Source organism: Tasmannia lanceolata, unplaced genomic scaffold (assembly GCF_043159265.1).
Source record: "Tasmannia lanceolata isolate RefF3 unplaced genomic scaffold, GAP_Taslan_0.1 ptg000024l, whole genome shotgun sequence".
Taxonomy (NCBI): domain Eukaryota; kingdom Viridiplantae; phylum Streptophyta; class Magnoliopsida; order Canellales; family Winteraceae; genus Tasmannia; species Tasmannia lanceolata.
The window spans coordinates 8,584,415-8,611,413 of record NW_027518701.1 but is presented as its reverse complement, the minus strand read 5'-3'; the positions used below and the strand labels follow the sequence as shown (position 1 = coordinate 8,611,413).

Here is a 26,999-nt window from a genome sequence, read left to right as displayed (position 1 = left end):
GGAATCACCTTGCTGTTCTCGTTCTCCTACTGTTCAACAACAAAATGGCCCTTACACGTTCTACCACCATGCCAAAACCTCCTGCTCCCTCCTCTTTAATGTCTTGTTCCGAAGAACATGAGGAAATCGGCGATCCTCCTCCTCATCCTCCGCCCTGTGAGAAATCTTCTCCTGTGTTTTAAGTTAATCTGGACGGTTCATATAGTAAAGACTTGGATTAGGGTTTCAGGAACTTGAACAAGGTAAAACAAGATGAAAAAAACAAAAAGAACTAGCAAGATCGTTGGGAATGAAACATCTGCCTGAGCTTGGCCGGAATTAGGGTAGAAATGGCCGAATCAAGGGTTTGGTGTGAAGAGACAATGAAAAATCAGTGGTTTGATGTGATTCCTTGAAGGTTAGATAGGAAAAGGGGAATAGAGTAACAGGGGAGAGGAGATTGCCGGCCGGAATTTGGACGGAATCCGGAAGGAAGTTAAGCCGGCGAAGGAGAAGAAAGGGTTGCAGTGGGGTACCTTCACAAAAATATTCCCATTCCCAATCCCAATCTTTCTCGCATCCTGATCTCGATGTGACTACATGATTCTTATCAATTTCCCATTCAATGGAGTATGATTCAGCTTCTCGGTAGCCCGGGTTGCTATTGGAAGGAAAAGAATCAAAATAAGCCCCAAAACGAAAATCACAGAAAGAATTCAAAGAATGAACAATGGTATTTAGATGAAATTTTGAAACCAAAGCGACCATTGTGAAAGAAATATTGAAACCAAATTGACGAATAAAAAATATCCAATCCAAGAAGAAGGGGTTGCTATAGGAAGGGGGAAAATCATAAGAAACCGAAAAAAGAAATATTGAAACCATGTCAAAGAATAAAAAAAATTCCATTCCAAGAAGAAGGAGCTGCCATAGGAAGTGAAAGAAATAATGAAAAGAAGCCCAAAAAAGGAAAATCACATAAAGACGTCAAAGATTGAACAATAATCAAAACCAAAGAGACTATTGAAAAAGAAATATCGAAACCTAATCGAAGAATAAAAAATTTCCAGTCCAAGAAGAAGGAAGTGAAAAAAATAAATCAAAAGGAGCCCAAAAAAAGAAAAATGGCATAAAGAAATCAAAGATTGAACAATAATCGAAATAGAAGCGGACCATTGAAAATGAAATATCAAAAGAAATCCGAAAAAGGAAAATCATAGAAGGAAATCAAAGATTGAACATTAATCAAAACCAAAGTGAGCATTGAAAAAAGAAATATCAAAATCAATGTAAAGAATAATAAAAGATTGAACAAATGAATCAAAGAAGGAAACCAAAAAATGGAAATCAAAGAAAGAAATCAAAGACTAAACAATAATCCAAACCAATGATACCATTCAAAAGAAGCCCAAAAAAAGGAAAATCAAAGATTGAAAAAATAAACTGTTGGAAATTTTAAAGAATTTGAAAAGCCAAAAGTGATTTTTGCCTTGTCTTTAAAATTTAGAGGAAAAGATTCAAATTTTGGTTTCCCTCTTATTTCAAAAGCTAGTGACTTTTGAGTGTTTTTTTAAATGAAAAGATTCTTTTTAATGCCCAAAACGGTTTTCATTTTACACCATTAATTGCTAAATGGTTATGATAATAACACCTATTAAAGTTACAAAACCGTTTCATCTCCAACGGTCACAAATATAAATGTTGGAAGAGAAATGTTCAAGGCTCTTAATGGTGGCTTTTCTCAACATTAATATCCATAAATGGTGGCTCTTTCCAACTGACACTTTGGTGTCTATAAAAAGGAGAACAGAATACGGATTGGGTAAGGCTAAGAGTTTTTGGGGTCTACGTTTGGGGTGGCTTTTGCCAACAGAAAAATAAAGAGGTTTACACAGAAAAAGGTTTATGTTTTCTGGTTTTGCTTCATGTCCTTCCTTCTGTTCCTTCCGTGTCTGAGCACAGTTCTAAGGTGGTTCTGGGTGGACCAGTCAGGGAGTGCACGTGGACTGGAGCCAACTTTGGCTGTTTTATCTTGGAGCATCGGTTCGCGGATCCCGGTTGCATTGGTAGGGGGCGGATACGATTCTTAAGGAGAGTGATCAGTGGCACGACTCAGCCTTCTTCTTCTTAATCAGGTTTCCCATAAACGTTTTTCCATCAAAAGAGATAAGTGTATTCTGTTTTCCATATTTTATTTCAATTATGGTTTAATTTACAATACATGGATTTTTGGAGATATGGATTCTATCCAACATAAACGAAATCAGTGAGACCAATATTCAAAAATAAATATCAAAACCAAAGAAAGAATTGAAATTTTATACGCACCGAAAAAGAACTTGCCAGGAAAACAGTTCAGTTCATTCAATTCTCTTTACCTGTTCAATTCATTCAAATATCATTTCTCAATGGAATTTAATAGAGAAGCAGGTGAGTTTAGCACACGGCACTTAGAGTAGTGATCGAGATAGTATTTCCCAAAATACAACGCAAATACACAAGCCATATCTCATTGATGAAAACTGGAGCTAATAATAACAAATGGAGATTCAAACATGCTACATGGGCAATTTGTTCTCGTTAGTGCATGAAATATAAATAGATTCTGTATATTTGAGATTATTGTATAAAATCTATTTATTCATGTTCATGACCAAATGTATTTATTCTATGAATAGCCTTGTTGATGATTTTAGAATCTGGAACAAATCTACGATATAAAAGTTTTCGCTACTGTTAAACCTTTGATTTAATAACATTAGTAAATTTCTTTTGTGATAAAAATTACAATGTTTAACAACCATGTATGCTGTCAATAGACCTGGCAAAAAGTGACCCAGACCCGTGGGTCCACCCGGCCCGCCCGTAAATTCCAGGTCCGGGTCACCAATCTGTGACCCGTTTGAAATTGACCCGCAGGTCCACCCGGCCCGTCAAAACTGGGCCGGGCGGGTGGACCCACGGGTGCCCGTAGAGAAGTACAAAAGTTTTATTTTGGCCTTTTTTTTCCCGTAATTGTCATAATTTTTTAATTTTCTTTGTAGTTTTTTTGGTAATTGTCATATTTTAATACATTTTGGGTATTTTTTGGTAATTTTTCTACTTTGCTTCCATTTTTCCGTAACTTTTCATTTAGAACTTAGTACCCGCATGATTATTCTATATTGCCATTATTTATTGCTAGCCACCTTTGCGCAAATCGTACTTCTGCCGATCTTTGCAGCAAAGGATATGCGACAAGCCGAAAACACCCTCGGCGAAGGTGGCTAGCGAATCCCTATACCAAAAAAAAAAAAGATCTTAAGAAAATACGTCAAAAATCGGAGTGACCCGCGGGTCGACCCGACCCGTACGGGCCGGGTGCGGGCCAAGCTCAATGACCCGTAGAATTTTCCAGGTCATTTTGACCAGGCCCGTTTGACCCGGACCCGTAAGGGCCGAGTCAAACCCGGCCCGGCCGCCCGTTTGCCAGGTCTTGCTATCAAGTATTAATACAAAACACAGAGAAATCATACTGTGGACCCCGATCCGAGAGAGAGAGGCGGTGGGAGACGAATTCCACACGCTAACAGTCTCTATGGATCATCCACGTGAATGGAGAGCTCTACCAAGGAACTCTCGAAAGAATGTGCCTCTCACAGCATGAGTGGCGATACAAAGGGAGATACCTCTCGATTCGGGGACTAGCCCAGATTCGAGGCGTACCTTAAACAAAGAAGAGTCGCCATCCAAGGAAAAGGGTCCAAGGATCCCATACTATGCTCTGTCGCAACGGATAACCAGAGATATAAAAGAGGGTTCGTGCCTGGTTACGAATTCGGAAGGTCTAAAGAGCACCTCATCCGCCCAAGTGCAAGCACCTGGTCTCTTATGCCATTTATTTATTAATTTTAAAGAATTTTGGGCGAAAGTCATATGAAGTGGGAACGAATATCTCCGAGAAGACGTCTATCTAATCATGCATGTCTCGGAGATGATTAATAAGCACACACAAAAGAAATAAAAGTGTCGCCTAAGTAGCTAGGTTATGAGTGTCAAACCTAACTGGTGTCTAAGTTCCGGTGTGCATACACATGCATGCTACAGCTAAAGGTATAGGATCTGTACATGAAAAATAAGAAAACATAGCAAAACACACAACACAAATCAATTCTATTCATGACTAGACAAGACAAATCCTAAAACTCTAATGCAGGACTTGACTCGGACCAAGATGGCCATCCATCCCAGCTGCTCTACGTATCCCAGCCTCGGGAAGAATCGGAGTCAACGTAGTTCGATGCCCTATTTTAACTACGATGCCTAACCATCTAGAACCGCTATCCTAGACTCAATTCCACTAGACTCAACTGATTTTTAAAGCTTTTTCCATAGTTTCTCAAGTTCAAGTGAATTGTAAGTTTTAGGACTCTCTATATGCCCTAACTAATGCAGGTTGTTTAGCCTTAAGCTAATGCAGGAGGGCCCTACATCCTATTTGTATCTAGGCTGTGCAACCTAAAGAAAACTAGTGGGCTGACTATATGCTTCCTAGTCTAGCCATCGGTTCGACTAAATGTCTAACCGATCGACTTGAGGCCTCCTAACTCTAGGGACACTCACACGACAGGACGCACCATATCAATACAAATCAGGACCGACTCCTAACTCTAAAACACCCTAAATATCTAGGACAGACTCCTAACTCTAGGGGAAGATCTTTTTGAAAAAGGTTTTGAAGTTTTTTGTGTTTTTGGGAATGTTTGAATTGTTTATTTTTAAAGGTTTGGCTGGACCTGGGATAAAGATCCCAAGCTGCACTACGTACCCTGTGAAAAGGGATCAAGCCAACGTAGTTCGGAACAGATTTCCTAACTACTCTCCTAATGACTCAAAGTTTTTGAGATTTTTGATTTTTCCGATGTTTTTTGAATCTTTAAGTGTTTTTTGGATATTTTTGGGTTTTTAAGTGTTCTTTGAGATGTTTTTGGGTTTTTAAGTGTTTTTGAGATGTTTTTGGATTTTTAAGTGTTTTTGAGATGTTTTTGGATTTTTAAGTGTTTTTGAGATGTTTTTGGATTTTTAAGTGTTTTTGAGATGTTTTTGTTGTTTTTTAACACCAAAGAACAGAATTCTATCATCATAAGGGTGAGGTAGACTCCTGGAATCCCGCAAAGGTCGGACAGCATCCTATGCTTTGCGGGGGAAAAATAACGGAAACACGACTCTGCAAGGGTTGGACAGCTTCCTATACCTTGCAAGAGCGGATAGAAGAACATGATCTGATGAAATGTTAGATGGAATCCTAACCCCTATGATGATAGAATTTGATTTCTGAACAAGAGGACTGACTCTCTAGACTAAGGACGGATTCCTATGCTAGAGGATTGACTCAAATATGAAAGGACTGATTCCTAATGCATAACCCTAAGAGGGGAGTGCCAATGAGACTAGGCTAGGCTAGTCTCCTAAAAGAAAATGATATAAGAAGGGTGCTAGTGAGACTAGGCAAGTCCCCTAAACACAGAGATGGGCTCTATTACCCTTGCAATGATAATAAAGGTAAGGCAAACAAACAGACCAAGTTGGTCTTGAACTAATAGGGGCGTTCTATTTAAGACTTGGATAGTCTCCTATGTATGACTTGCTAAATGATACAAAGCTTGTCTCCAAAGGATTTGATTATTTTTTGTGAGACATAGCTTGTCTCCCTAAAAAAGGTTGGCACTCTAATGAGACAAAGCCTGTCTCTAAATGGACTTGACATTAATGCTGGGACATAGCTTGTCTCCCTAAAAAAAAAAGCTCCAACTAACACCAATATTAACCTTGCAATAAGAAGAATTCTAATGTCTAAAGAAATTTAACAAAATCTATAAGACTGTGTTAGTCTATCACAGATTCCATTCTATTCTTATAAAAAAATCAAGCGAAGAAGAATTTTTCAATAGAACAGCAATCATAAAAAAGGTAAACAATATTAATTAGTCCAGACCAGCCGCTGGATAGCCTAATAATAGTAAAAGTAAACAATAGCAAACACTTCTATTCCCAACCACACACCACCCCAATATGGGGATGAAATCAGATGATGCTAAAGTAATCATCTGATATCATAATACACATGATAATATTTCCACATCCCGCCTTGAAATCAGACAGTACTCATGTCGATAATATCGAATAGAGTAGTCATCTGATCTCCTTCTTCCTATTTAAACAATTTATTTAAATAAAAACATCTAAAAATGGGCTTAGGCTAGCGCCTTCATCGCCCTTCTATAATGAAAAGGGGATCAACACCTGAAGGTACTAAAAACTAGACAAATTACTTCAAATACTCATGGCATACGAGAATAACGAGTTCTATTCAAAGAAACTTCATAACATGCAAACCTAACCAAATTATAATTACTGAGCCTGTAAAGTGCAAGATAGTTTCATCACAATTTCAAAGTGATGAAACTACGGGCAGCAGCTGTGCATAGGCCATGCAAAGTGAATAACAGATATGTGCGATTTCAATTGATCCAAAATCACAATTTCAAAGTGATTAAATTACGGGCAGCAGCTGTGCATAGTGAAACAACAGCATTATCGAAATTGACATGTTCAAAATGAAAGGAAATAAAACCATATGATCAGTTTTGTGATTGCCATAAAAACACAGAAAGTGATGGACAGTAGCTATACTGAAACTGACACATTAAAAGGACAGGAAATGAAACCCATGTGATCAGTTTGAGAGTGCTATAAAGTACAGAAAGTAATGGACAGCAGCTATGCTGAAATTGACACATTAAAATAACAGGAAATAAACCCCATGTGATCAGTTTGTGAGTGCTATAAAGTACAGAAAATGATGGACAGCAGCTATGCTGAAATTAACACATTAAAATGACAGGAAATAAAACCCATGTGATCAGTTTGTGAGTGCTATAAAGTACAGAAAATGATAGACAGCAGCTATGCTGAAATTGACATGAAACATGACTAACTAAATGCGAGGTAACCTTGTAATTTATACTTTTGAGACCTATCAAGGTACAGATGATGATTAAAAAAAACAGATAACAGGTAAGGCACTTCAGACTCTTACACACTAGTAAAAATTTTTAATTTTAAAGAAAAGTGTTTGGCAAACTTAATAAATAAAAAGAAAAAATAATGATCAATATAACTGACCCTAGAAATATAAACTTTATTTCATTTCTTCATGTACCTATTAAACCTTCAAATTGGTTACTGGACCATCCTTTTTATATTCTAAAAGCAAATGCATCGAACATACTTCATGGCTCATTAAAATAAGGGCAGCTAAAACAATTTTGAATGGTCTAAACAAATTTCAACCATACCAGTGTAGTTTCAGTTTTCATTTTATTTAAGCCCACAACAATAAAGAGAAAACTACTAAAATCTAACATATCATTTGCATTATCTCAAATACCCTTTACTAAAATCAACACAATACATTATCATAATTCTATCAACAACTTATCTAAGATGTACAGGTTATAGTAAGAATGAAGCATTTTCCTAAAATAAACTGACCATCTGTTTGCACTATATAAATGAATCTTATCAGGAATTTTAAGATTTAAGCGAGGCTAAAACGATGGACTCAAATCAACCATAGTATTATCTTATATCCATAATAGAATCCAAGAAAATATATACATCCAGCAAGCTTGCTTTGTACAATTACTAATACATGACATATTTCTTGTCATTAACAAGAATGACATTAACAGGTTTTGACAAAATGAATGGCTGCTACTAAACACTATCAACCTTATTTTATGCAAACATCAACCAAAACTAAAAGCTATGGGGTTTGAATTTATAAAACCTAATAGAGATTAAACCCCGTGCATATCAAGTTAAACCCTTTGGAATTACAACAACATTCCTTAGATAGGCATGACTGGGCATTAAAAAGTTTGAGGAATCAGGTACAAATTAAACTGTATATTGCAGAAATCTATGAGACAGCAGTTATAGACTTTTAAATCAATAGATCTGTAAAATATAGAAAACTGTTGAACAGCAGCCATATACTCTTGAATCAATACAAACCACAGCTACAAAGTGTAGAAAACTATGAGGCAGCAACTATATATTTGCGAAAAACAACCAAGGGGCAGCAAACAAGGGGCAACAGCTATATATTTGCGAAAAACAAGCATCAGCTGTGTGTTAAATTAGACATTAAGCAATGATTCACAATGGACAATAACAATATACTAAATCAGTATCAATACAAGGGGTAAACATGCAGAAAATGAACCACACTAATGCTAACACAGGGCAGCAATGTGAAGAAATATGCAGAAAATGAGCTGAGCTAATGCCAACACAGACATGCGTAAAAAGAGCTGAGCTAGTGCCAAAACAATGTAAAAAAAATGAGCTGATCAAGTGCTAAAACAGTGCAGAAAATGGGCTGGTCTAGTGTCAAAACAGTGTAGAAAATGGGCTGATCTAGTGCTAAAATAGTGTAGAAATGTGTACTGATCTGCAACACATGTGTAGTTGATGTGCAACATATGTGTAACAGACGTGTAACTAATGTGCGACAGATGAGCAAGTGATGTGCAATAGATGTGTAACAGACGTGTAACCAATGGTAAATGATGAGCATTCCCAAAAGAATCTAAAGAGTATAATGCATGGAATATAAGTGGCCACTCCAATATAGGGATCAAACCTTGCTTGTAATCTACTGAGTATTCGAATATCTTAATTAATGTAACACAATCTCTAGTAAAAAAAGAATGAACAAGATATCTATATTTCCGAGCCCAAAAACCTGTGAGAATATGCCAAATGTTCATATACACTCTCTTATCATTATTGCCTTTTCATAAAATCCAAAAAATATCAAATAAAACCTAAAACAATGAAATCAACCTAAAAAAAAAAAATTACTACTCACGCACCTACACACAGACATATATACAACCATTATATCATGCTCTAAACAGCACCTGTTAAAAAAAAGATTTTACAAGTCGTAAATTTACTATGATCCATAAACTTTTGGACATGAGGATTTCTTATCATCAACACAGCTATTTGAAACACCATTTTATTCTCAAAGGGACAAAGCTATATAAGAATAGCAAACTATTGTTCAGGGTGACTAAAAATTTAAGTTACCTTATGAGATCATTAACAGATAACAATTCCACAATATCATGAATATTTTTAAGATTTCCAAATTAATTGGTGAAATTAAAGAACTTGCATGATTTTACAAATTAAACCAATAACCACCCTCTATCTCCCTCTCACAAAAAGACATTGGTATTCAAATTTTCAATTCTCAATATTATCCCAATTGCAAACTTGCACACAATTAACAACATTTGTTACTACAGGCATTTGACACATATAAATGACAAACTATACAAATGGTGAACTGTCAAACACTAAATTATATGGGCGTAAAAATCAATAAAGTCTACAGCTATTCATGAATCAATAAATAAGATATAAACTCTTATATTTTCCTCAAGCTGAACAAGGTGAGGAATCCAAAAACCGAAATCTAATTTCCAATCACCAATGATTTGAAAAAAATCTCTCACATAATAAAGAATACAAAACATGAGATCAAACCTGTCCTCAAATTTGATGCGAAATATTCATGAAGAAAATAATACCTATATCTGGACTCTCTTTTTTTTATATTTTCTTTGTAAAAAAAAAAAAATAGATAGTATATGTGAAACTAAAGTCTTTCTATTTATAAATAAATAAAAATGAAAAATGAGATGAAATTAGAATTCTCAGGTTCCTTCAGAATCAAAGCAAACATATAGAAATCAATCAAGCAAGACACATTAAAGAAAAAAATAAAATAAAATAAAATAAAATACCTCAGCTCTTTAGCTATAGCGATCAAATTGCCTCTATCATTCTATCACTACGAGCCTTGACTACTCAATAATCAAACTAAAAGTCTGTTGTAATTGAACTAAAAAAAAAATCTTACTAGCACAATCCTTCCCACAGGTTCTATAATATTTTCTTTAAAAATATCTTTTCTCTCCCAAATCTTATCATACATCTAGCTTTAACACATCAAAGAAAGAAGATGGCTCCGAACCTGCTGGAGCAATGAATTAAACTAAAGCTCTGGTATAGCTAAAAAGTACTTATATGAATGTAATTCTCAAAGATAAGTGTAATTTATAAACAAAATTTCTGCTACACATATAAAAAAAAAACAAATAGATACTAAAAAAAAAAAATACCTGTAAAGAATGATGAACTCCCCTTTGTCTCTTTTATTCTAACACGAGATCACATATATTCTTTGCTGTAGAAGTCGCACCTTTCTCCTTTGACTTGAACACGATGATCAAAGAATGAAAAACACACTCTCTCACAAATCTCTCCTTTCTCTCTGATTTTTTTTTATCAATCTCTAACTCACGGCTTCATTTCTTCTCCCTGCTATGATTAGAGTTGCAGAGAAGATCAGATCTAGGGATTTTGAAGAAGTTAGGATTTGGAATGAAAAGCTCAAGGTTTCAATCTGTGATCTGAGGGTTTAGATTAATAGAAAATGAAGAAAGCAAAACTACGAGGGGAAAAGAAGTGATCGGAAAAATAAAACACCAGGCCGGAGTTCATGGAGGTCTGCCAGATTCCGGTAGAATTTCGATCGGAAAAATCAAAATCTAATTTCCTTTTTTTTTTTTAGATCTGATTTTAAAAGAGGGATCTAAGGTTTAGAGATGCTAAAAGAGAGAAAAAAAAAAAAAAACTAACAAAGAAAACTAAGTAATGGCTGGCCGGAGCTCCGGTATCCTTGTCGGAGAAGAAACAGAGAAGAAGATAAGTTTGGGGTTTCAAGATCTAAATCTACGGTCAAAACGCAGAGAAACCGATGGAGAAGAAGGAGGCCAGATAATATGACCGGAGTCTTGCAGACAACCGACCGGAAAAAGACCACCGGAGAAGAAAAATACGAATGAAGAAGGGTTTGAAATCTCAGATCTGATTTCTCTCTCTCTATAATTCTCGCTCTCTCCCTCTCTCTCTCTCTCTAAACGAAAAATTTTTTTTTAAAATGAGAGAAAATTCGGTATTTATAGCCATTTTCAGAGATTAATATTCGCACTCCAATTTGATAGAGCGCACGGAAAATTGATGAGCGCGCGAAATTTTTGATGAGCGCGCGACGGATCGTGTCCTATTCGGATTACGATCTGCACCGCTCAGGATAAATTCACCCCCCTCTGGAATTTACACTACGACATTCCCCCGGCTCGTTTGCTAGGCAAACGCGATCGGATTTCGACGAAATTTTGCGGGGACCTTGGTAAGACCCTAAACTAGCTTGGGCTGAAATTTGGAGTTTTAAAACATTGGTTTGGTTGGGTTTTGTACAAATATGGACAGCTTAGGGCACGGTCAAAATGGGGTGGCTACACATACCCTTATTAAGAAGCATTCAAAATGACACAAACTATTTAAGTAGAGATGTAAAGATGTACCTTATCACAGCAAAAAAGAAACAAAGAGAGCAAGAAAGGCTGATTTTCTTACTCTTGGAGAGTTGTGTTTTACGTGTATAGAGAGGAGTGATGAAAAGAATAAGGGGAGTAGGAGTAAATAGTCGGGGAAGAGGGGAGTTGAAGTCGGTGAAGGCGGGATATGAATAGAATGGAGTCCTCCTCTACCTATGTTATTCGCGTTTGCAAATAGTCCTCGTTTATCAAGGAATCTATTACTTTTTATATAGCAGTTTTCAAATTTATTAATAGACTATTTAAAGACGCTGCTATTAGAGAGGGAGAGTTGCCCAACACAACAGGGATTGTTCATTCTAGTGTGCAAGCTAGAAAATAGGCGATTGTTGCCCCCAAAAAAAGAAGAAGCTATAACTATTAAATTAGGAAATTGAAATAAAAATCAGGAAACCAAGATAGATTTATCAGTGGAGATTTATAGAAACAATGCTAATATACGTGGGAGATAGAGTAATTGAAACAATTTTGCTAAAAAACGTGGGATATGGTGAGATTTTTCTACAATCCAAATATATCACCTTATGGAGAGAGTTTTACATTTTTGGAGAAGGAGTGCCACGTGCAGGAAACTAAGATAGATTTATTAGTGGAGATTTTTTCTCCAATAAATATAAAACAATTTTGCTAAAACGTGGGATATGCTACAATGCATATATATCACCTTATGGACAGAGTTTTACGTTTTTGGAGGACGGTGCCACGGGCCACACCCACGTCGTCCAGGATTCCGTTTTACATTCTCAAATTTTGAGGAAGCTTCGCCGCAAATATCAAAATAAACCAAATAAATCATTAAGCATAATCACCATAGCATCAATAAACATAGTAAAAAGGGAAAAATAATCCTAATAGACAGGGAAAATCACCATAGTTTCTTCAAGACATCTTGAAAAAGAGAGAGAGCGATGTCGAGTGGGAAACAAAAGGGGAAGAGAAGATTATAAATAGGAAACAATCCTTCACGTTTAGTTTTTATGCCTTTTTTAGAGACATAAATTAGGAACTGAAAAAGTAGGAAAAAATCCTTCTATTTACGTTTTTAGAGAGAAAATAGGAAACAATTCCCAAATTTTAATTTTTATGCGTTTTTAATAATGATGCCACGTAGATCTCAAGCCGGATGGGGAGGCTGTCCACGTGGGCGTGAACAGTGAAACCCCCATCGTGCTATATTATAATAGATTATATGATATGATATATATTATATTATATATGATTTAAGTCCAATAATCGGTTTAGCACTCACAATCGGTTGTCTTGATCTTAAACTAACAGAGCCTATAACTTTGAGCCTAGTAATAGGTTTAGGACTTACAATCGGTTGCCATAATCTTAAACGAACAGGGCCCACTCATCTATTATTATATAGCACGATGGGGGAGATTTTCCCTCCTATTCCTTCTCATAGCAGGAGTTTTGGTAAGCAAAACAAATTGGAGATTTTCCGTTTATATATTCCCTTTACAATCCAAACCGTTTATTTTTTGGGCCACCCCGTAAATCATCCCTCTAGGATAATCCTAACCCTTGTAGAGGGACAACACAATAAAGAAACTTTCTGTTTCAAATCTGTGTGCGATGCAGACTTACATGTAGATAAGTTCATGAAAGAAGAACAGGTTATGTGATTATAACACAAGTTCAAATCCTTTCCAATTTGCATGGTGTAATTTTTAATTTTCTACTTTGAATTCGGGATTTTCTCTGCCAGATCTCAAAACATTTTTTTTTTGCTGAAGATGTGCACAGGCATAATCCTGGTTTTTTGCTGAAGTTGTGCCAAGGCATAATCCAACAAGGATTCTTCCTGGTGATCTTTTCCTTTTTTATTAATTTCCTTTTTCTCATGGTCCTCTCTTGAGTCTCTTCCATGATAAATCCAAGCCCTGGAGCTATCAGGTCTTTCTTTAATTTGTAACAGTAATTTGTTTAATTAAAATAGTGGGGATAATTTGCTTGCAGTAGAGATAGTAATTCTTACCTTCTTTTGAGATTACACTTTCAAACCTGTTTTTTCACATACCACTCTCACTCTCTCTCTCTCTCTCTCTCTCTCTCTCTCTCTCTAACACACACACACACAACACCCAAGATTTATACTCTGTCGAGGTATCCTCTTGAATGGCTCCAAAACACTTTGTTTGGCTTGAGGTAGCTCCTTGAAGGATTTGCGTTTGCATAAAACACAATAAAAGAAACAGAAAAAATCTTCCTAATTCTTCAAAAATTAATAAGGTTATAGTAAAATAGAACATAAATGCAGTCTCTTAATAACATGTTTTTTTTATTGTACACTTATAGAACACCCAAAAAGGATCAAGACATATATACTACATATAAAGAGAATATCCCTCCCCCCCTCATGCTAATCGTTTCATGCCTCTTGTTTCTTTCACAACTTTTAACCTCAAGCACAAGTCACTCAAATTTAAGCCTCCTCTGAAGACATAAGGCAACGGTGAGAGAATTACAAAATTCCCTACAACATCCACCACTTCAGACTTTTCAGAAATTCATTCCGTTTTTTTCTCATTTTTTCTTTCTTCAATTATCTTCTATTCAAATCACTAGCAAATAGCCAAAGAATTTAAAAGAAAAATCTGCTGAGGAAAGGAAGATACACATATTACGAAATGAGGACAAAGACACTTTATATCAATTTCAGGTCGCTACTAAACCAACATTGGTAAACCAATGTCGGCTCACCACATGCAGTGCAAATCGAGGAAATAAATAATATAATACCCAGCCCCAAGTTGGGAAATTTTTGGGTTGTCTATCAAAAGATGGGCATAAGTTTTTAGATGCTTATATGGGAGTGCTGTCATAAAAATGGCTTTATATGTAAATTGAATTTGGATACAAATTTTCAAGATTGCTAGCCTACGTTGGGCGTCTGTTCCTTGAGTTGCAGCTAATAAGAAGAGAGACTGACCAATTAATATTAGAGAGAGGGGAATTTAGAAAGATGAACCTTAATTAGCCATTAAAGGGAGGGTTTTCCTCTTTAATGGAGTCTCAAAGCATGGAAACGTCCAAGCCTTGATGCTACTTTGGCACGGTGTGGACCCCGATCCGAGAGAGAGGCGGTGCGCGACGGGCCCCACGCGCGAACAGTCTCACTGGATCATCCATGTGAATGGAGAGCTCTACCAAGGAACTCTCGAAAGAAGTGTCTCTCACAGCATGAGTGGCGATATAAAAGGTGAGATACCTCTCGATTCGGGGACTAGCCCAGATTCGAGGCGTACCTTAAACAAAGAAGAGTCGCCATCCAAGGAAGTGGGCCAAGGATCCCATACTATGCTCTGTTGCAACGGATAACCAGAGATTATAAAAAGAGGGTTCGTGCCTGGTTACGAATTCGGAAGGTCGAAAGAGCACCTCATCCGCCCAAGTGCAAACACCTGGTCTCTTATGCCATTTATTTAATAATTTTGAAGAGTTTTGGGCGAAAGTCATATGAAATGGGAACGAATATCTCCGAGAAGACGTCTATCTAATCATGCATGTCTCGGAGATGAATAATAAGCACACCTAAAAGAAATGAAATAAGTGTCGCCTAAGAATAACTAGGTTATGAGTGTCATACCTAATTGGTTTCTGAGTTCTGGTGTGCAAACACATGCATGCTACAGCTAAAGGTATAAGATCTGTACATGAAAGTAAGAAAACACAGCAAAACACACACTTCAATTCTATACATGACTGGACAAAATGAGTCCTAACTCTAATGCAACCTGACTCGGACCAAGATGGCCGTCCATCCCAGCTGCTCTACGTATCCCGGCCTCGGGAAGAATCAGAGTCAACGTAGTTCGATGTCCTATTCTAAACTACTATGCTTAACCATCTAGAACCGCTATCCTAGACTCAATTTCACTAGACTCGACTGATTTTTAAAGCTTTTTTGTACAATTGCTTAAGTTCATGTGAGTTGTAATTTTTAGGACTTTCTATATGCCCTAACTAATGCAAGTTGATTAGCCTTAAGCTAATGCAGGTGGGCCCTACATCCTATGTATAACTAGGCTGTGCATCCTAAAGAAAACTATGGGCTGACTATATGCTTCCTAGTCTAGCCATCGGTTCGACTATATATTAACCGATCAACTTGAGGCCTCCTAACTCTAGGGACACTCACACAACTGGACACACTATATCAACAAATCAGGACAGACTCCTAACTCTAAAATACCCCAAACAGCTAAGACAGACTCCTAACTCTAGGAGAAAGATCTTTTTGAAAAAAGTTTTCAATATTTTTTGTATTTTTTTGAATATTTGAAATGTTTATTTTTGAAAGTTTGGCTGGACTTGGGATATGGATCCCAAGCTGCACTACGTACCCTGTTGAAAGGGATCAAGCCAACGTAGTTCGGAATAGAATTCCTAACTACTCTTCTAATGACTCAAGATTTTTGAGATTTTTGGTTTTTTAGATGTTTTTTATGTTTTTGACACGAGAGGACTGAATCCTATCATCATAAGAGGAGGACAGACTCCTGAAATCCCGCAAAGGTTGGACAACATCCTATGCTTTGCGGGGGAAAAAGACGGAAACACGACTCTGCAAGGGTTGGACAGCATCCTATACCTTGCAAGAGCGGATAGAAGAACATGATCTGATGAAAGGTTGGATAAAATCCTAACCCCTATGATGATAGAATTTGATTCCTGAACAAGAGGACTGACTCTCTAGACTAAGGACGGATTCCTATACTAGTGGACTATCAAACTAAGATACAGCTCACAAGTAATAAGGAAAAAGAGACCTTGTGCATATTTGGTAAAGGTAAAACACCCAGCCGGGCCGGACAGCTACTTAGCCCTAGGGTGCAACAAATGTGCAACCCAATACCCATAAGGGTAGGGGTATGCTGCCAAGCCGAGTAGGGTGTTCTCCCAAAACCAAACGACGCACAAAGAGGAGGTTTAGTAAGAGAATGAGACTGGGTAAGTCTCTTAGACACAGAGGTAGGATAGAGAAAATTGCTAACGAGACTAGGCAAGTCTCCTAGGCACAGAGATGAGATAGAGAAAAATGCTAGCAAGACTGGGCAAGTCTCCTAGGATGGGCTTGGGCTATCACCTTCATCGCCCTACAAGAAAAGGGCTAAGAAGTCTCTATAGAAAGAAAGAGAAGGGAGAGGGTATTACTGAGACTTAGTAATTCTCCCCTTTAAGATGGGCTTGGGCTATCACCTTCATCGCCCTTTCACAATGAGAAAGGGACAAAGGTTCAATTATATCTAAAAAGACTAAGAAAGCCTATACACAAAGAGAGAGAGGGGAGAGGGTACTACTACGACCGGGTAAGTCCCTCCAATGATGGGCTTGGGCTAACGCCTTCATCGCCCTCGGCAATGAATGGGAAACTAACATCTGAGGGTGTCTAAAAATCTAAGAAATCTCTATCTAAAGAAAGAGGGTACTACTAGGTTCAAAATCAATAGAAGAGGAATATTGAATAGAACTGCACAATTAGGAAAGCATTGCTGGCCTAATATCATTTCCCTAAGAAATAACAGAAGTATTCAAAAGGAGGCATTTTTTTGTTATCATTTTTAGGCAACTAACATTAGTGCTCCCATGTCTTAAAGTATATAGCAATCCACCCAACAAGGTGATTCAATGTAGTTACAAAACATGGGAAGGCTAATGCCAGTGTCTTCTTTTGTTAGAATGCAACTGATCATAGCAAGAACAGACTAAACATTCCAAACTGGCTTAAGCTATATAATTGCATGGCATCCTCAAATAAAGTAAGATAAAAGGAAGATAGACATACCTTGGTTGTTGACAGATATTGGCAAGGTTTTCTGTTTTTTACCTATAAAACGAATTTCTGGGACGCAACCAACGAACTGTGATCGCCGCAAATGATCAGAGCAACAGCTAAAGCTCCCTGTCACGAGCTCCACAAGTACCACTCCAAAGGAATACACATCAGCTTTTTCGGTAACTTGGCCGCTTTGAGCGTATTCTGGTGCCAAGTACCCAAAGGTTCCTATAACTCGAGTATCCACACCCAGGTCTCCATCTGGTTGCCACCTTGCCAGGCCAAAATCTCCAACCAGTGGTTCGAAATCATGGGTGATGAGAATATTGTTTGGCCTCATATCACGGTGGACAATGCAGCTCACTCTACATTCTTCATGGAGACATCGCAAACCTCGAGCTGCTCCTAATGCAATTTTTTTTTTTGACGTGCAGACCATGACAATGGATGATGATTGCGTCCATAAAGATGAGAATCCAGAGATCCATTGCAGATATATTCATAAACCAGCAACCTTCTCCAGTTTGTGTTGCTTTACAGAAACTGCCTGGCCATCTGGCAAGACCCCTCTGTGCACAGATCCAAACCCACCTTCAGCCAAGAAATTTGCTTGCGAAAACCCACCAGTAGCAAGTTCCAGCTCAGCATAGCTAAACCACCTTGGGGGTTTTCCAAACACAGGTGCTTTGTGCTGACATATCGAACACAGTGGTGGAGGTCCAGGAGGCGCATTTCTAGATAGTGAAATTGCTTCTCTAACATTTCCACTTAAGTCCAGATCTGCTCTATAATTTAGCATGGCAATTCCAGCTTCAACACCGGGCTGATGGTAAGCATTGATATTAACCAGTGATGCATAGATCCCAACAGTTCTTTCGTACATTGCTACTAGTCCTCCAACTGATCTAGGAGTCACTTCTTGGACTGTCACTGTAATTGATTCACGATCGTTTCCATAAAGAGCAGACCTTGTTCCCTGTAGCATTCCAAACAGGTAGTCACCACATGTAACACCCGGTTCAAGCTCCCAATCATGACCAGGGAGCCTATCACGTAATACTTCAATGAAGGTAACAAAAAAAAAAGTGCACCCCCTCCCTCAGCTGTTGAATGTATGCAATGTTGATCTGTGCTCCCTTTATTTCCGTAGACAGTAAGTCCTTGATTAACCCGGTTTCCATCCAAGTCAAATTCTTTCCCAAGTGACTCCATGACCAACTGTTGCAAATACCTACTAAATAATAGCAGGCCATCCTTGTACGGAAGTACAACCATATCCTTGGATCCCACTCCATCAGTTGCCCAATACTAGCATAAAGCTAGTAAGGCAGCGGGATTGGTTCTTCATCAGTATAACTCCTACTTCCCCTTTCTCCCCATAATTCAATGATCTCGTTTTCTTCTCATACTTGTTAGGTCTCCCAAGCAATGGCACTTCAGTAGATACAGCTTTCTTTCCTGTAATAGCATCCAAATCACCAGCTTGAGAACCTCTAATTGTTCTATCACCATTTTGATCAATCCTTGAAGGATCAGCCATCCGATCAACCTTAAGAACATGTTGCGAGGTTTCTCCAGGTTGCAATTGCATTAAGAGGCGGAAAGTCGGACCGAATTCTTCGTGGAAACAGAGAGATGTAAAATTATCAGAACTGTCTATAAATCGGTTCTTCAACATGTTTGTGAAGGCGTCCTTCACGCGCTCCAGGAACTGAAAACTTTGAGATTTCCCAAATCCTTCTCAATGCATTTCAAAACTAGGGTTTCAAGATCACGATCGCCAGAGCTGATCTCAGCGAGGACTGTAGTTTCTTTAGAAATAGACGCATAAAGGCTCGATCGATCGGCCGAATCAGACATCATGGATCGATCGATCAGAAAAAACAGAAGAATCACAGATCACGGATCAGAAAAACACGAATCAGACATGATAGATCAAGGATCTTTAGAAACACACGAATCAGACATCATAGATTGATCGATGAGGGAAAAACAGCAGAATCACATATCATGGATCAGAAAATCGGGGAGAGAAAGTAATTTGCAAGATCATAATCGCACGCATCTGCACTTTTCTTCGAGAAAATTGAAACATCGGAATCTGAGCTCCGGTGGATGAGCCGCTCATAGCTTGTTCTTGCCGGAGGAGATGAACGGCCGAAACTTTTGATCGGAAAAAAGTAGCTCACCGGAGAAGATGAGATGATCGGCACTTTCTCTCTTGCTTTCTCTTCCTCTCTCTGTATCTCTGCTAGGATGTGTAGCCGGAGTCTGATCGGAGCACGACCAGAAAGAATGGTGAAAGCGAAAAAGGGTTTGGGATCTCTCTTTCCCGCTCTCTCTCTGCAAAAGCTCTGATCAGCTTTTAATGGAAACTCGGTAAAAGACGGCTAACCGGAGGGAAAATACTAGCCGGAATCCGGCAGAGATGCGATCAGAGAAGATGAATTGAGGGAAGGATTTTTAGGATTTTTTCTATCTCTCTCTCCCCTCTGTTTTTTTTTTAAAATGAGATCCCCTTCCCTTAGTCCTTGCTCGGTTGAGCAATTTATAGGTGAGGATTGTGCTGATTTCAGCACACCCTGATTTTGATAATGGCACCCCCCTCATTGCACCCCCCTTCTCTCTCTACTCTCGTTTTCACTCACACCCCTCCCCCTCTGTTTTCTAAAAAATCCCCTACCAACAGACCTTAATTCGATGGTATATAGATGAGGGTGTGTTAATTTTGACACCCCCTCGCCTTAGTAAACGTACACCCCCCACTTGATTTGTAATTATACTCACCTTAGTGACTTGCACATGAGATTGATATCGCCACTTCCGTGCTCAATGTTTCACCCTCTTCTTAAAAGACTTAACCGATCTCCCTTTTATAGAATGAAGGTGGGCTAATGTTAGCACCCCTTTGACTTGGTAGCTGCACTCCTCTCGAACCTTCTCTTTTCTATATATAGAAAATGATACATATCAGCCCCCTTATGCTTCCAGAGACAGCCCACTTTCGATAAAGCACCCCCCTCTTTGAGAGGTCTAACAAGTAATTTATATAGAAATGACATATTTACAAACCCCCCTCATTGGACAGGCACCTTGATGTATATTTTGCCATTCTTTTTTCTATTGCTAGGGGTAGTCCATTGAACAACAAGGGTAAAATGAAATTGCCTTTTCTTTTCTTTTGTTATGGGCAGCCACCTTAATCCCTGATTCACTTCCCTCTCTGTGAAATTATGATTACTCTTTATCCAACAAGGGCTGCCTTGGGGTAACAATGAATACAACATTTTGCTCTAATCTATGCTACATATAGGGTTGATATTAACACTCCTGTATGGGATATTTCACACCCCCTCTGAACTTGCACCACGACACTACCGCAGCTCCCTCGCTAGGCAAACGCGCTCAGATTTCGACGAAATTTTGCAGGGACCTTGGTGAGATCCTAAGCTAGCCTGGGGTGGAGTTTGGGGCCCTACCTCATTGATTTGATGGGGTTTTTCACAAAAAACGGGAGGTTTAGGGCACGGTCAAAATGGGGTGTCTACACACGGTGTGAGGGAAAATTAAATTCCATATTGGAAAAGGAATGGTTTTCCGTATATAAAGCCATTAACTATAGAAAACCACCATAGATGCTTATCTTCTTGAATGAGTTGGGAGCCTTGTGAAAATCGTGGGTGTGTGTAGGTCCCAACCTCTTAATTCATCAAGAATAAGAATAATTTCATGAAATAGATCCACCAATATTGAAGAAGAGCATGGGGCATATGTTTGAGTAGAGAAAACGTGTGATTTAAGAGGGGACTTGTGTTTTGCAATAAGCGGAGAGGGAGGGTCACACGACTACTCCTTCATCCCTATTTAAAGAAGTCGACCACCCCATACTCCTTACCTTTGCTTGTTGAGAGAGAGATTGAGAGGTAGAGAGAGAGAGATTTTGAGGGAGAGGAAAGACTGTTTGGAGGATGATCTTGTTCAATCAAGGGAGAAGAAGGGAGGGATTCAAGACTTTGGAAATCTTCCTAGAGCCATCAGAATCATAATGACGGGAGTGCAAATTGAGGTAGGTAGACCGTGTATTACGTTGTTTTCCTAGGATGCTTGTAACAAGCTAGGAATGTATAATATATACATTCCAGCTTGAGGGGGAGTGTTAGACGTATATCCTTCTATAAGGGTATTTCAGTCTTTTCATGTTAATATATATATATATATATATATATATATATATATATATATATTTTAGTGGTGTGAGGGGTGAGTGAGACTGATTCTTACTACTTTCTCTTTCTTGTCTCTATCTCTTCGTCTTGTTATCTTTCTCTCCCTTACTCATGAACTTCATCTTCCTCTACACCATGTAGACCATTAACAATAATGATTTTAAACAAGTTATGAATTTGAAAACTTCATAATCTACTTTGATTCACATGTAACTTTCCAAAAAAAAATTCTTTGAAATATTGTTTATTTGAAACAAGAAAAGCATGTCATTTACACTATTTGCGTAAGTCAGAATTCAAATAATGCATCGTATTATATATATATATGTGTGTGACTGCGTATTAGCTGGTTGGTTTTGGTTTATTTACTGGCCCGCTGTGTTCATTACGTTGATTACCATTTTCAAACCCCGAGGATCACTTGTAGATCCGTTGAACTATGGAGATTTGTCGCATCGTTGATCGAGAGATTTTACTTCAATCTTTTATTCTATAATTCAATATTTAGTGTGGTGAGGTGATTTGATGTTGATGTATTTAGAAGACTTATTATGACTTTTGTATTGGAGATGCTATATTACTTTAATTAAGTAAATTTAGCTTCCGCACTAGTTACTAAATGCTTTGAAAGGTTTACCCTTTTAAAGTTATTCTACTATGAGTAAATTGGTGGAAGTTGAGCCTTGCGTGTTCGTAGGGGTAACTCTGTGAACATTGTGGCAGTTGTTACGGGCACCAACGTATGAATATGGTTCAGGACGTGAGAAATAACATAGAAGTAAAGCAGCAAAAGGGAAAACCTATTTACCAACATGCCTTGAGTAGAGGCCACTGGAAACAATATAAAAAGAACTACAGAGAAAAATAAGAAAAACCTATAAATAACACTCTAAGAAATATGTTAAATATTGGTTGGCAAGAATTACAAGGTTCATGATCAGTAAGCACTTTATAATGCTCACTCGTAAAATGAAACAATAAAATTTGTAATTTGAATCACTATATGAAAAATTATCTATATCAATGTACAATAACTCGCTGACAAACTCTTAGATCAACCAAGTTAACTTGGTTTCTCTGAGCTCCAAGTACTGAATCCAATTTCTGATATATTAAATAAAATATTGCTAAGTCTATAACAAACTCAGTGGAGTCCATATAAAAAACCGAAAGACCAATTTCAAGACGACTCAAATTTTTAATATACATCATGAAACTTCTCTGAAGACTAGGAACATAACTAGTTATTTCTTCTCATAAGATGCAATAATTATGAATTACCCCAACCTTAAAACGCTGTGCATTCTACATAATATTTTACCCACTTTTATCCAATAATTCAATTACTCTGTCTACATAAAAGCTACCAATTTACCATTCAAAGAAAAAAAGAAGAAAGAAAAGCCATCAATTCCTCTTACATGGAAAAGGTACACTGGAATTGCAGGTGGACCTATTAATTTTTCTAGACAAACTGATACATTTTACTGTGATAGAGATCTCATATGAAATTCTTAATCATCTAAATATAAGGATAGCAATATCTATGTGAACTCTACAAATATAGCAATTATTTGTAGAATATAATAAATTAAGAACCCTATGATCGGACCTTTTCAAAAAAAAAAGAACCCTATGATCGGAGTCGATCAGGTGGGTAAAGGATCATCACTTCCATCACTAGAATCTAACTAGCAAAATCAATAAAAAAAGGGGAGGGGAATCTCAATCTCTACAAAAACGGATCTCAATCTATACAACCCTGAAAACCCTAAAAAATGCAGCGACAAAAACCTAAAACCATTAAAAAATGTGGCGAAAAAACCCTAAAAAATGCGGGTAAAAAAACCTAAAAAAATGCGGCAACAAAACCCTAAAAAAATGCGGCGACAAAACCCTAAAAGCCATATGCATAGTCACAAGAATAAGAAATGCGGCCACAAAACGAACAAATGAGAGAATGGAGAAGGGGGTTATCTAATAATATATAAGTAAAACAGAATCCTGCTTTCTATGAGTGAGCCACATGGCAATCCCTCTGTATCCTGTTTTCCATTTACTTCTTGAGAACCCCATCCTTTTCTATTAACAAAATGTGTAAAAATCGGATTGCTTCCTATTAAGCTATCCTCCATGAAACACAAAAAAATCAGATTGTTTCCTGTTATTGCTCTCTCTCTCTCTCTCTCTCTCTCTCTCTCTCTCTCTCTCTCTCTTACGTGTTTGCTATACAAAAGGCACTGCAAATTCTAAAGATAGAATCCTCACCAGAATACGCCTACAATATCGGGATTCTGTAATCTCCCACTACTTCTCTATTACGTTTTATTGCTGATTTATTGCCTCCTAAACGAAAAGGATTTGGTTTTCTATTCATGAATATTGATTCATGATCTCTCACCGCCTCTCTATTACCATATTTTTTTGCCTCAACTGTTATAAGAAAAATTCCTTTTCCTTATTTCGCTCCCACTCTCCATCCCCCTCCCCTCTCTCTCCAGCCGTCCATGACATCGTATCAATTTGATTTGAGTGCCTGATAGAAGGTTTCCATCATGGATGATTGTCAAGAGGCGGGTTTTGAGATTTGTCAGATATATAGCACAAGATACTTTCTCCAGGTATTCGTTTCTTCTCTCTTTATCTCAAACTTTTAATTATTTTCCTAGGATATATGATCTGTATTTGAAATCTGATTTCTTTTTATCTAGGTTCCTAACGACGCTGATCGTTTGTGCATAGGGGAAAATGTCATTTGATATTTGGGCTAGATTTATTAAGAGCGATGGAATTTTCACTCCCCCTGCAGTACGCATTCGCCTCCCTTATAACGTGAACAGTGGGCAACTTTAACGCTTTTTTACTTCAATTTACATTAAAAGGGGAGTGTATGCGTACTGCAGGGGGAGTGAAAATATCATTGCCCTTTATTAAATATCTTTTTGCAGTTCGACGTGCTTCATATAATCATCCACTTTCTAATTCCAGTGTTGTTTATTTAACAGTCTGCAAGAAGCCACCATTTTGAGAATTGTAATGGATGGAGGTAGCACTGTATCAGTGAACAACAAAGAATTTCATGCATTGAAAGGTTCTGTTATTGGGGTTCGGTAAGCCTGACCAAGCTTAGCAACTCAACTCAACTCAACTAAGCCTTTGTCCCAAACTAGTTGGGGTCAGCTTAGCACCATCTTTTATTTTTTAATTTTTTCAGGATCCATCTATCAATGCCTTTATGAAAATTTAAGGATCCATGTGTCCTCATTAAGTCACTTTCATCAGGCAACACTAATAGCTATTTTAAGTAAAAATCTATGGAAACAGAGTGAAAGAACTTTAAAAAGGAAAAGATTTTGGACAATTTTACTATGAAAATATTAAGAGATTTTGGACAATTGATTCAGCAGGATAAGGATTGCACTTGGTAGCTTGGTGCAGCTAAAGGATTAGCTTTTCTCCATAGAAGTGCTGAACCAGTCATTTATAGGGACTCCAAGACATCCAATGGTACATGTCAAAATCTTCTTATTGAATCATTAGGGATTCATTCTTTTCTGTTTTCATTGAAGCTTCCTTCTATAAGAGTATAATGCAAAGCTTTTGGATGGTGGATGGCAAAAGCAGGGCCACAAGGTGACAAAACACATTTTTCTACTAGGTTGTGGAACATATGGCTATGCTGCACCAAAATAGGTGTGACCGGTAAGTATGTTGGTTTGACTGTGACCACATACTATTTACCTTGATGTTGGAACTTTAAGATAGTGGGTTTCAAGCCTCACTACCTAATGTTTAGGACATCGTTCAGAGCATTCATGTGACGTGTTTAATCCCTATTTACCTACAAAAGAAGGAAATCTATTAGAAGCAAGTAGCAGAGACATTTTTGTAAAAGTTAAGGAGCTACACCTGTAGGTTTTTTTTCCGCTTTAGTAATTGTAAAAATGTGAATTGAAGCTTGGATTGTCTTTGGAGACATGTCAATTTTTGGGCAAAAACTTATCTCCTTAAGTGAGGAGTTGTAGAGCCCCTTAACAAATTCCCACTTCACAAAAGGGCTTTGCTTTTTAACCATACAATAATTGAGCATTTGCAAAGTTCGTTGACTGACTGAAAATGCCTGAGCATTGTGTAGAAGCTTTGTAGGAGGGAGCGGCCTCATAGAGCAAACTGGTAAAAGGATCATATATGTAGCAAACACAAACAAATATGACAAATATAAATACTTTTAATTGACTTTTAGCTGATACTTAGAACTTCCTCAGATTGTGTTTGATTACGAATCATGAATCAGGGAACCAACAATGATGGTTTAAGTTAATATTAGCACTATTTATGCTTAAGTGGTAGATTCATTCTTAGTAATAGGAACTTATGGGTTTTTTTTTTTTTTTTTTTTTGTAGTAATAGGAGCTAATAATATTTACTATTTGATGAAATGGAAATGGAGCATGCTCTCAATCTTTGGACTTACATTGCGTTGTACATTATTTTACATTGACTGTGGTAACTACAAGCACGTGTTTTTCAAAACCAAACAAAACAAAAATGCCCTTAGTTTTCCAAGTATTTATAGGCCATACCCCTCTTGTTTTAAGTTTAGAAAAACATCCAAAACCATTCAAATTTACACTTGCATGCCATAAAGCTCTAAATTCGAGACTTTTCTCATTCCAAATGTATTTTACCCATTTTTGCCAAAATTACACCAAATTTCATCGTATTCCTCACAAATCTTACCCCAAATCGTGTAGCCTCAATCACCTAGCCTCAAACTTCCAACACAAATTTGATTTCAAATAGAAAAAGTCAATGTTTTCTTCCCAAAAATGATAAATCCGGCCAAATCTGCATTTACAACCAAAATATCACGATTTGACCTTATTCCCATACCATTTTGATTTTAAATCATACCCAAATCTAATCGTTGCTTATCTTTGATTGTTACGCTAAAAAAGGGTAGTTTTTCCCATTCAACTATAAATAACCCATCTCCCAACCCTCTAAATCACGAAAATTCACAAAGGAAAAAGCCTCTACAAGCTTCTATGCTCGCAAAAGCCTCTACAATCTTCTAAGCTCTCTCCCTCTCTCTTTCTTCATTATCTACACCTTTCACAAAATTTTCAAATTTTCTTTTATTTCAATGTTTTCCATCATTTATACCGGGGCAATGGCTTGGGCTTTTTCTCCAAAGTCTTCAAACATCCCCTCAAACACCGCCTTTTTTTGCGAAGGGAACGCCTAAACTTTATTATTCTCATGCTTACTATTCCAATCTGTTCTTATGTGCATGTTTTCTGATTTGTTTTTTTACTATCCTACAGAGTTCTTAGATCTGCAAGCTTCTAGTTCGCTCTTAAACAAGGGTCATTAAAGAGCTTAAACTCATCTATATTCTGACTTTATCTTGGGTTGTAATTTTATAAACCATATCAATTAAATACCTTCTACTGAGATTCCTCTTTAATCTTCATAGACTAGGAT

At 37.4% G+C, this 26,999-nt stretch overlaps 1 long non-coding RNA gene and 1 pseudogene across 1 annotated transcript; one reads left to right on the top strand and one right to left on the bottom strand.

Moving 5' to 3' along the window:
* Positions 1-17,184: 17,184 nt before the first annotated feature.
* On the bottom strand, positions 17,185-18,964 carry LOC143856988 (uncharacterized; annotated as a pseudogene).
* Positions 18,965-24,483: 5,519 nt separating this feature from the next.
* On the top strand, positions 24,484-25,214 carry LOC143857168 (uncharacterized). The gene is made up of 3 exons (XR_013238495.1): positions 24,484-24,622; positions 24,920-25,019; positions 25,137-25,214. It is a non-coding gene; the product is annotated as an uncharacterized LOC143857168 (long non-coding RNA).
* Positions 25,215-26,999: the final 1,785 nt, after the last annotated feature.